Source organism: Cotesia typhae, unplaced genomic scaffold, assembly GCF_013202065.1.
Source record: "Cotesia typhae breed Kobodo isofemale line unplaced genomic scaffold, CoteBio_Ctyphae contig_43, whole genome shotgun sequence".
Taxonomy (NCBI): domain Eukaryota; kingdom Metazoa; phylum Arthropoda; class Insecta; order Hymenoptera; family Braconidae; genus Cotesia; species Cotesia typhae.
In genome coordinates, this window is record NW_027423752.1 from 3,626,575 (window position 1) to 3,638,656 (window position 12,082).

A 12,082-nucleotide genomic window follows, 5' to 3' on the forward strand; every position below is an offset into this window, starting at 1 on the left:
AATAAATTCTGATAAAAAAAATTTTTTTTAACTTCCCGCTAAAAAAAAATTGAAATTTTTTAAAAATTCGGGAAGTTATTGGTTTCACCCCGTTTTGCTAAAATCGAATTTTCATCAGATCTCGACGTTTTGAGGTCTTAGGAAGCTTCCCTGACTATTCCCGCGATGGTGTCCGTGCGGCTGTATGTGTGTATGTATGTACAAATGTATGTATGTATGTGTATATAAATATAATTTAAAACCATTTTTTTTTTGGAATAACTTCTAAATGGCTTATCCGATCAGTTCCAAAAACTATCCCGCTCTTAAGCTTGAAAAACCACGTCGATTGTCACCAGTCTTGTCTAAATCGGTTAATTCGTTCGGGAGTGATTGAAAAATTTCGAAAAAAGTGTTTTTTTTACATAACTTCGAGATTTCTTTTTGGATCGTTTTTGATGAAATCAAATAATTATGAGCGCCTAAAAAACCACGTCGATCTCCGCCAAGAACGTAAAAATCGGTTGATTGGTTAAAAATTGGTTCATGAGTTATCGTTGTCGAAAAAATTCGGAAAAAGTGAATTTTTCAAATTTCTGTAAGATTTTCGGTTTGATCAGTTAGTATTCACAAGTATATTATAGAATTTAGAAAACTGGGTGGAACGCTGCCAACCATGTAAAAATCGGTTCAATTATTGTGGAGTTATTGCGGTTTGAAAATTCAAAAAATACTGTTTTATTAAACTTCTATCAGACTTTTCAGCTCGAAGAGGTCAAAAGCTTAGAACAGCTAACTCTTTGAGCTCGGAGAGCTCGAAGTAACATATAAATTATATTTTCGAGCTCGAAGAGCTCAAAAACATCATAAGTTCAATTTTAAGCGCTTAGATATGGAATTAGCGGGAAGTTGCAGGGATGGCCTTTAGGGTGAACCGTTTTCCGGATTTTTTAAATTGACATGTAGGAATTTTATAAAATAAAAAATGCAATTTTTTATAAATAATGTTTTGGATAAAATTTGTTTGTTACAGATAATTAAAAAATTGTAAAGTAACAGCTACATTTAAAGTAATTAAATTTTATGTGTTGATTAATGCACATAAATTATTTGTAAATCAATATTAATTACTTTGTATTTATTTTAAAAAATATTTGTTTCTTTTTTTTAAACTTTTTATTTGTTTTTAGGGAGGGGGGCGGCTCCGCCCTCCAACCTCCCGCCGGGTATTTGCCCCTAGAACCCACCGGGGCTCCACCCCCGGATCCTGCTAAGGATTTGCTCTTGGACCCTGATTTTGCGTTCACATATATCGCCGCATTTTTTGTAATGAAAAATAGTATGTGCAACTCGTGCAACGTTTCCGATTACTCACTCAAGCGAATGAGCGCACCCACTTGGCTAGTGCTTTTAACTTCGCTTTCGTGGACAATCGACAACTTGTCGCACTAGTCGCACAATATACTATTGAAACTCAGAGCATATAATTTTTTAATGTGCGAAAATTCTACATTAGAAAAATGACGTAGAAATTGAATTTTCTTGGAAAAAATATTTTAAATGCAGGTTAATAAATGTTCAATTCCAATATGAATAAATAAGAATAGTTTACGATGTTTACATCTATCTCACCTGACTTTAGAAAAATCGATGAGAGGTTGACCGTGAACACGTATGTGCTCAGCCGCTTTTTCAAAAATTCATACGCCGTAAAGATGTCGTATTGACGTTGGCTAGTGAAAGAACGACCGCGTTTGTCGCCTGTAGTAGCATTCCATGACAATGGGTCTGGGCGTTTTCTAGGCGTTGTTTTACTCCGCACTCGTCTTATTCGCTCTGAAAATTTTAAAAGATTTCATACAGATAAATAAATACATTTTGTAGTAAATATATGTAGTACTTATTATTTCCAGTAACGAATGAAAAAAATAAAACTAATTATTTCTGAGAGAAATTTTCATTAGTTTCAATGTATTCAACTTAGAAAACGTTTGGAGGTAATCATGTAGTTTACTCTTTATTCGTTCTCATCGAAGATCTTGATTTCGATATCTGAGTAATTAAGCATAAATAAAGTTCATTCAACTGAATGTTACAATTTTAGAAAATATGATAAACCTATGCAATCTGTTTCCTGATACAAATTGGGAACCAATCGAATTATATTATGATACCTGTATATTTTTATGTATAATACGTAATCATTTTTACCACTGTCATAATGTGTTGAGATTTATGACATGCAAATTTTTTTTTATATCTTACGAACGTAATACGAAGAATTTTTTTATAACTATTATATTTGATAAATGTAATTTATAACTGACTATTATTTGTTGACATGTTCTTATGATCATGAAATCAACGGATATCTTTTATTCTTTTTAAAATTTAATGTCAAGTAAATCACCAGAAAAATTTTTCAAAAAGTGTATATGTGTAAGGTTTTTTAATTTCTAATGTGGAACTTAGCCATCAAAGATTTTTTTTCGATTATCGTTGTTATGTACATCCAATAAATTTTCTGAAGAAAATTTGATTGAAAATTTAGAGGAAACTGAAAGTAGCAGACAGCTGTCAATTTTTCGAATTTTTTTATCAAACAAATTGTTTTAAAAAAGACTGGTTTTATAAAATGTACTCACAGTTTTTGCGAATCCCTTCTTGTGAAATTAAAAAAAAATTTTATTTTTTGTAATTCATTAAGTAAAAAAAAATCTATAAATTGGTTTCTTCAACTTTCAGTATTATAAATTTAGCTGATGTTAATCAACGTTTCAATAAAAAAATACACTCCTTATAACAATGGGAAAATTGAAATCAAAATTTAACGAATGCACACATAAATATTTCAATTTTCTAACGGTGCATTTATTTTAATTAATGACTACTGAATCTAATTTTTATAATAATCATAAAAATTAATTAAGGTGTTATAAAAAATTAATTTATAAATTTGCGAATTTGTAGATATTATTGTTATGAATATTGTAATTCATTGTCATATGTAATTAATTTACGAACTAATGAAATGATATTTACAAAAACGGTATTAGTACATTTAATATCATCAATTTTTGTTATCTTAATTACTATTTATTTTTACGAATTAGATCATAAATTAAATAAAAAGAAAAATATACCTCTTGTCATGATTCCTAGGTTATAAGAAGTAGTTGACAATATTATTGATGTAAATTTACAACAAGTTTATTATCTTACTAATTATTTTTTATAAATCAGTAGACAGTATATTTTATATGCTTATCAACAAAAATTGATGATTATAAACAATATAACGCAATAAAATTTTGGAAGGTGCAAGACAAAGAAATGACTCCAATTACTTTTAAGTTTTCCCACTCGAGTTTTATTACTATTATGATTATACATTATTATTATTATTTTATTTTTATTACCATTAAAAGATAAATTACTACTTGTTGGTAAAATAGAACATGCTTTTATTCAACCTAACGGAATGTACCCTGATAGCCACCTTATCTATAACTTACTGTCAATCTACGTCCGCAATTTGAAGCAAACTTGACGGAAAGAGTTGGCAAAGCGAGCGATTACCTATTAGTTACCTATAACTTACTCTGCAAATAGACGTCAAAACTTGCTGTACAAGTATTTCCTTCAAATTGTAGTAAAGTTGAAAAGAAATTTAACTACAAGTTTGATTGTTAACTTGTATTCAAGTTGCGGCCGTAGATTTCCGTCAATTTGCTTACAACTGTTGTTGAGAGAAGAATTACCGCCAACTTGATGTATAAATTAACCGTAACTGCTGGAAGTCAACACTTACTGAGAAAGCGCTGGCTATCAGGGTAGGACTATTTTTGGGGTGAGGCTCATTCTCCCGAAGGCCAAAATCCCGAAAATCTCCCTGATAGCCAGCGCTTTCTCAGTAAGTGTTGACTTCCAGCAGTTACGGTTAATTTATACATCAAGTTGGCGGTAATTCTTCTCTCAACAACAGTTGTAAGCAAATTGACGGAAATCTACGGCCGCAACTTGAATACAAGTTAACAATCAAACTTGTAGTTAAATTTCTTTTCAACTTTACTACAATTTGAAGGAAATACTTGTACAGCAAGTTTTGACGTCTATTTGCAGAGTAAGTTATAGGTAACTAATAGGTAATCGCTCGCTTTGCCAACTCTTTCCGTCAAGTTTGCTTCAAATTGCGGACGTAGATTGACAGTAAGTTATAGATAAGGTGGCTATCAGGGCTGCTTACCATTAAAACAGATAGTAACGAAGTTGCGAGAAAAAACGAGAGATGGCGCTAGAAGTATGATTACACGGAAAAATATAGCATTTTAATATTAGAACGTGAAAAATAGATGAGAATTGAAATGTAAAGGGGATACTTCGAATTAATACAAATTGGCTGTAACTTGCACGTTTATAAGTGCACGGGTGTACTTGATATTACTCGAATAAATAAAAACCACAATCAGCTAACAGGAAAGAAATTGATATAAATAATGAAAAGACTTGGGTATCTTTGACTAAAATAAATTGAAAATTTATGTCCAAATAAGAAAATTCGTCATAGAAAGCACGACCGGGTGAATGTACACGGGTGGACTCGATTTTTTCTACGGAAAATTATAAATAAAACAAGCTCTCATAATAAATAAAAGTTATTTATGATCACCGGGAAATTTTGAGTCATATAAATTGAAAATTCTGGTCAAATTTTGAAAATTCTTTGAATATAACTGACCCGTGTAAATGTGCACGGGTAACCTTGATGAGTCCACCCGTGAAAATGTACGGGTGAACTTCTCCAATAGCGAAAGAGAGAGGTGAATGAAATATTCTAACGCTCAGAATAAATATTAATTGATATAATTAAGCATGTAACAGTTTTACCTGCTCAGGTTAGCCCCTAATCAATTTTATAATTAACTAAACAAAACTAACAACAATAAAAATTATCAGGGCGCCACCAGGATTATTAATCACGGTTCCTGGAACCGATCCAGAGCTGAGAAAACTTATCTTAGGGTAGAGAGAGGGGAGGAAGGTGCTGTTGAATAATAAAATCTTAACTAACAATATATCGATATTTATTAACAATAAAAATTTAACAAACTTAACAAATTTAAGCGCTCACTCACACACTTATAATCTAACGAAGCGGAGAACAACTGCGAAATAAACGATATTTACAAACGAACCTTCCAATGACGATACGATGACTAGACGGGCTTTTTCGAACGAACGGTCTCCCACACCTGTCTTAAAACTAAATGGGCTTTTTCGAACAAACGGTCTCCCACACCTGTCTTAGAACTAAACTTAAAATTTAACGTCCACCGGACGACCAAAACTAACTAACTTTACACACTTTACAACTTAAAATTAAGTCCACAAGACTACCGAACTTAACACTATTAACACTCTCTATCACGCATAACCCGTTCAATTCTTCACACACATAACCCACACTTCGCTAAATTGATTTCTACTTTATAAATTTTAATAAAACAAAGGTAATTAAATTTTTGATAAAATATTTAAATTAAATTATTCAATCATTAGTAAATTAATAAAACGACAAACAATATTCAATTTACAACCAATTCTCAATTCCAATTGTTAATTTTAATTCCGTTAAAATTTTAGATGGATTAAAATTCTTCAGTAACTTATTGTCATGGTCTTAAGAATATAACAATACTTATTTAAAACAAAAGGTCTTAATGCCTTGAATTAACTTTTGATAACTAAATAAATTAATCACAATATAAATTTTTACATCACTTCAAAATTATTAACACAAATTTAATTAACTAATTCTCACTAAATTTTTACTGTGACAATTTTTGACTCAATTAACCAATTCCTAGGACTTAATGTCCATGCCGATAATTATCAAATTAGAGTAAAATTAATTTAATTAATTCATGGACTTAATCCCAAAATTATTAAATTCACACTTGACGGAATAATTTTATAATATAATATTCTCAATAAATAATTCCTAATATAATATTCTTAATAATTTTCCCCTCTATATTATCCTCGATAATTAATTCTCAATATAGAATTCTTAATAATTAATTCTTAATATAAAACATTATCACTAGCGTTCTACTCGTCTTATAAATTATAAAAATTCGACACGAGTCGAAATAGTCCAATTCATTTGCTAGAACATTCGCTAGTCAAGTCTTGCTTGACCTTGGGTATTGGAATTTATACGACACAAAACTGACGCTTGACGAAAATTTCACGAACAAAAAATTTTATCTATTTTTCTCAATGACAAAAGTTAATCAATTTTACTCAGTTAATTATTGAAAAATTAATTAAATGAATTTTCTTAGATGTTAGTTAATTGATTGAAAACTTTTAGATATTAAAAATTTCCCCCGCAAGGTCGATCGAGCGATCCTCGGGTATAAACCCCCATGAAAATCACTCAATCCAAAAACTAGCAAATGTTCCACGATTGATTTATTGAATAAAATTTAAGAAAAGAAGAGGAATGATAGACCGAGTACAAACCGCGGTCTATTTTCCACCCACGGAATGAAATAATGTACCTGGGTAATTGTCTTACTACGTCCACGATGTCTGTCTACCGTAGTGAGTCCTCCAGGTACCAGTTGTTAGATTCTTTTTCACTCCGGGGAATTGTCCTCACTCTAAGTTCAGTTTTTCCTGGAACAGAACCAACGTTAGAAATCTTGTCTAAAAGATTGGAAAGACAATCTTAAAAAATCATCGCAGCGTTCCGAAAATTCACGTGCGAAAAAATAATTACCTGCTGCTTCGTTGAGTAGTGACTGGTGCGGCTGACTATCAAACCTCTTCTGATTTTGTCACTCTCCGACTCCCGAGCACTTACCCAATCCACCCCCCCTCTTAATTACTAAACGGAAGACCCTGAAGATCGGGGCGCGCCAGTGCTCAGTCGACTAATTATCGATCTCTGGCGACTTATCGATTTAGGGTAATTTACCCTGTTACAAGCATTTTCAATGTAAACAAATCCTAAATTTCTTTTACATATCGAAAAATTCAAAAAAAATATACGCCCGTGCGAATGTACGCGGGTGCACTCGACATTTTCTACGGAAAATTATAAATGGAATGAGCTGTAATAATAAATTATAGTTATTTATGATCACCCGGAAATTTTTGGTTACATAAATTCAAAATTCTGATCAAATTTTGGAATTTCTTTGAATATAACTAACCCGTGTAAATGTGCACGGGTAAACTTGATGAGTCCACCCGTGAAAATGTACACCGGTGAACTTCTCCAAAAGCGAAAGAGAGAGGTGGATGAAATATTCTAACGCTCAGAATAAATATTAATTGATATAATTAAGCATCTTCAATGCAAACAAATCCAAAATTTTCGTGAAATATGGGGAAATTAAAAAAAAACATACGCCCGTGCGAATGTACACGGGTGCACTTGATATTTTCTACGGAAAAGTGTAAATGGAATGAGCTGCAATAATAAATTATAGTTATTTATGATGACTAGGTAATTTTTGGTTCCATAAATTCAAAATTCTGATCAAATTTTGGAATTTCTTTGAATATAACTAACCCGTGTAAATGTGCACGAGTAACCTTGATGAGTCCACCCGTGAAAATGTACACGGGTGAACTTCTCCAAAAGCGAAAGAGAGAGGCGGATGAAATATTCTAACGCTCAGAATAAATATTAATTGATATAATTAAGCATCTTCAATGTAAACACATCCAAAATTTTTTTACATATCGAAAAATTCAAAAAAAATATACGCCCGTGCGAATGTACGCGGGTGCACTCGACATTTTCTACGGAAAATTATAAATGGAATGAGCTGTAATAATAAATTATAGTTATTTATGATCACCCAGAAATTTTTGGTTACATAAATTCAAAATTCTGATCAAATTTTGGAATTTCTTTGAATATAACTAACCCGTGTAAATGTGCACGGGTAAACTTGATGAGTCCACCCGTGAAAATGTACACGGGTGAACTTCTCCAAAAGCGAAAGAGAGAGGTGGATGAAATATTCTAACGCTCAGAATAAATATTAATTGATATAATTAAGCATCTTCAATGCAAACAAATCCAAAATTTTCGTGAAATATGGGGAAATTAAAAAAAAACATACGCCCGTAGGAATGTACACGGGTGCACTTGATATTTTCTACGGAAAAGTGTAAATGGAATGAGCTGTAATAATAAATTATAGTTATTTATGATGACCCGGTAATTTTTGGTTCCATAAATTCAAAATTCTGATCAAATTTTGGAATTTCTTTGAATATAACTAACCCGTGTAAATGTGCACGGGTAAACTTGATGCGTCCACCCGTGAAAATGTACACGGGTGAACTTCTCCAAAAGCGAAAGAGAGAGGTGGATGAAATATTCTAACGCTCAGAATAAATATTAATTGATATAATTAAGCATCTTCAATGTAAACACATCCAAAATTTTTTACATATCGAAAATTTCAAAAAAATATACGCCCGTGTGAAAGTACACGGGTGCACTCGATATTTTCTACGGAAAATTATATATGGAATGAGCTGTCATAATAAATTATAGTTATTTATGATCACCCGGAAATTTTTGGTTCCATAAATTCAAAATTCTGATCAAATTTTGGAATTTCTTTGAATATAACTAACCCGTGTAAATGTGCACGGGTAAACTTGATGCGTCCACCCGTGAAAATGTACACGGGTGAACTTCTCCAAAAGCGAAAGAGAGAGGTGGATGAAATATTCTAACGCTCAGAATAAATATTAATTGATATAATTAAGCATCTTCAATGTAAACACATCCAAAATTTTTTTACATATCGAAAATTTCAAAAAAAATATACGCCCGTGTGAAAGTACACGGGTGCACTCGATATTTTCTACGGAAAATTATATATGGAATGAGCTGTCATAATAAATTATAGTTATTTATGATCACCCGGAAATTTTTGGTTCCATAAATTCAAAATTCTGATCAAATTTTGGAATTTCTTTGAATATAACTAACCCGTGTAAATGTGCACGGGTAAACTTGATGCGTCCACCCGTGAAAATGTACACGGGTGAACTTCTCCAAAAGCGAAAGAGAGAGGTGGATGAAATATTCTAACGCTCAGAATAAATATTAATTGATATAATTAAGCATCTTCAATGTAAACACATCCAAAATTTTTTTACATATCGAAAATTTCAAAAAAATATACGCCCGTGTGAAAGTACACGGGTGCACTCGATATTTTCTACGGAAAATTATATATGGAATGAGCTGTCATAATAAATTATAGTTATTTATGATCACCCGGAAATTTTTGGTTCCATAAATTCAAAATTCTGATCAAATTTTGGAATTTCTTTGAATATAACTAACCCGTGTAAATGTGCACGGGTAAACTTGATGCGTCCACCCGTGAAAATGTACACGGGTGAACTTCTCCAATAGCGAAAGAGAGAGGTGAATGCAAAATTCTAACGCTCATAATAAATATTAATTGATATAATTAAGCATCTTCAATGTAAACACATCCAAAATTTTTTCACATATCGAAACATTCAAAAAAAATATACGCCCGTGTGAAAGTACACGGGTGCACTCGATATTGTCTAAGGAAAATTATGAATAAAAGAAGCTCTCATAATTAATAATAGTTATTTGTCATTCCAAAGTAATTTTGGGGTACATAAATTCCAAATTCTGATCAAATTTTGGAAATTCTTTGAATATAACTGACCCGTGTAAATGTGCACGGGTAACCTTGATGAATCCACCCGTGAAAATGTACACGGGAAAACTTGACGAATAGCGAAAGAAAGAGGTGGATAAAATATCCTAACGCTTAGAATGAACATTAATTGATATAATTAAGCATCTTCAATGTAAACAAATCCAAAATTTTTTTACATATCGAAAAATTCAAAAAAAAAAATATACGCCCGTGTCAAAGTACACGGGTGAACTCGATATTTTCTACGGAAAATTATAAATAAAACAAGCTCTCATAATAAATAATAGTTATTTGTCATTCCAAAGTAATTTTCGGTTACATAAATTCAAAATTCTGGTCAAATTTTGGAAATTATTTGAATATAACTCACTCGTGTGAATGTGAACGGTTCAACCTGATTTTCTCAAACTAATAAAGCCACAAATCAAATTAAGCCACAAAGGAAATCTATCTTCATTGTGATTCCTCGTGATCTTCGACTACAATAAATTCTCAAGTTCCGTTATATTCCGACAATTCCTTAATAATTACTCACCCGTGTCAATTCAGACTGGTAATCTTGATATTTTTCAACAAAAATCTTAAATGAAGTTAGCTGTAATAAGAAAAACGTTATAGATTCAAATTACTGGGTATCGTTAACTATATATTACATGTAGAATTTAAGTTGAGATTTGTCACTGATCGTCTTCAAGTTTTTGCGCCTATGTTGTTTCGGACGGCATTACACCTCATGGGTAAATAATTCATATTTATTTCACAAAAAAAAAAAACAGTTTCATTTTCATCTTTTCATTTTAGTTTCTAGTTACTATTTTTTTTTTTCGTTACATCTTTTAATAATTTTAAGTTTTCTTCCATAGCGATATTTTGGATCTTTTGAAATTTCGGCTTTCTCCTTGATCCCTTTGACGATTGTTCTCAACTATGTGCGGAGGTGATCTAGATGGCATCGTCATGAGACCATTAGGCATCGGAAACACTTCTGAATCAATGTTAATTTCAGCCCCTGTACGGAATTTATAACAATTTTTTTTTATATCTATCTTAGTGTTATTGTCATTACAGTTTTTTTGTATAAAGAATCAAAAAAATTACCTTTTTCAGATGTTTGATTGGATGATTGTAGCGATGAGTTCAAGTCGATGGTACTAGCAGGAGGAACTTCTTCACCTGAATTTAGAGCGACTAAATTTATATATTAGGTATCGTTAAGTCATTATATTTTTCGTTTTCAAGAAATAAAGAATATCACTTATGCTGATATATTCTATTCGATTGATTATGTGACGTGACAATGTCATTTTTTTCAAATTCTATTCACTCATACAGAATAATCCCAATACAAAATCCCAACATAAAATTGAGATTAAATGTATGTGAAGCCAATTTATTCGTTCTGTGATTGGTTAAATATATCATAAGTCATAAGCATGAAAATATATGCAATTCTGTATTCAGGCGCGCGCATATTAAATCCTAGTAAATATTAAATACAGGTCACTATTTTGCACAATAGTCATCAGTAACTTATTAAAATTCCGGAAGATTATAATATAGCAAAGGGATAAAAAGGAGTATGAGAGAATACAAAAATGAAATAGAAAGTTCCCATGGTATTTTGTCAGGGATAAACAAACGTATATTCCCTTTAAAGAATTTTCAGATATGACTATAATTTTTTTTTTTAGGAGTGTGTATTTGTGAGTAAACCTAGCTGTTTGCATCTTCTATTTTATCCATTCACCTCTTACACCTCTGGCACCTACTTACGACCCTCTTAAATTGTCATTCAACTACACTCCTTGCAGAAATTAAGAAAACAAAAAAAATTTTTTTAATTATTTAAAGTATTTTAGTCAAAAATAGTATGGTGATTCCAAAAAAAGTATTTTAGTTTTGAGATTTTACCCGGGAAAAATTGGATTCTATTTACGTAGATCTACGCCATTTCTATAGATGTGCGGCAATTTTTTGATGAAATTATATCTACTAAGATGTATGTAGATCAACGAATAATTTACGGGTTATTTGAAGTATGAGATGTACGCAGATCAACGGAGATCTAACTATATATACGTACATTACAATTTTGATCTCTTTATATCTCTGCACATCCACGTAGATATAAAAATTGGCGCATCGAGATCTGCGGAGATCAAAAAATTTTTTTCTCGGGTAACATATATTTAGCTTCAAATTTATTCAGTTACATCTGTTTTATCGGTTACATAAATTACATCTCTATTCAGGTACACATTCACTCAGGCAAATGTTTATAAATCATCGACAACTGCATTCAAGTTCAACTATATTCATGTAGCACATGGCTTGTCAGTAAAAAAGAAATACCACTCAGT

General features: G+C 31.5%; 1 long non-coding RNA gene across 1 annotated transcript; it reads right to left on the bottom strand.

Moving 5' to 3' along the window:
• Positions 1-5,046: 5,046 nt before the first annotated feature.
• LOC141528145 (uncharacterized) lies at positions 5,047-6,818 on the bottom strand. Its single transcript, XR_012479324.1, has 2 exons — positions 6,767-6,818; positions 5,047-6,663 (listed from the first exon to the last, which is right to left on the bottom strand). It is a non-coding gene; the product is annotated as an uncharacterized LOC141528145 (long non-coding RNA).
• Positions 6,819-12,082: the final 5,264 nt, after the last annotated feature.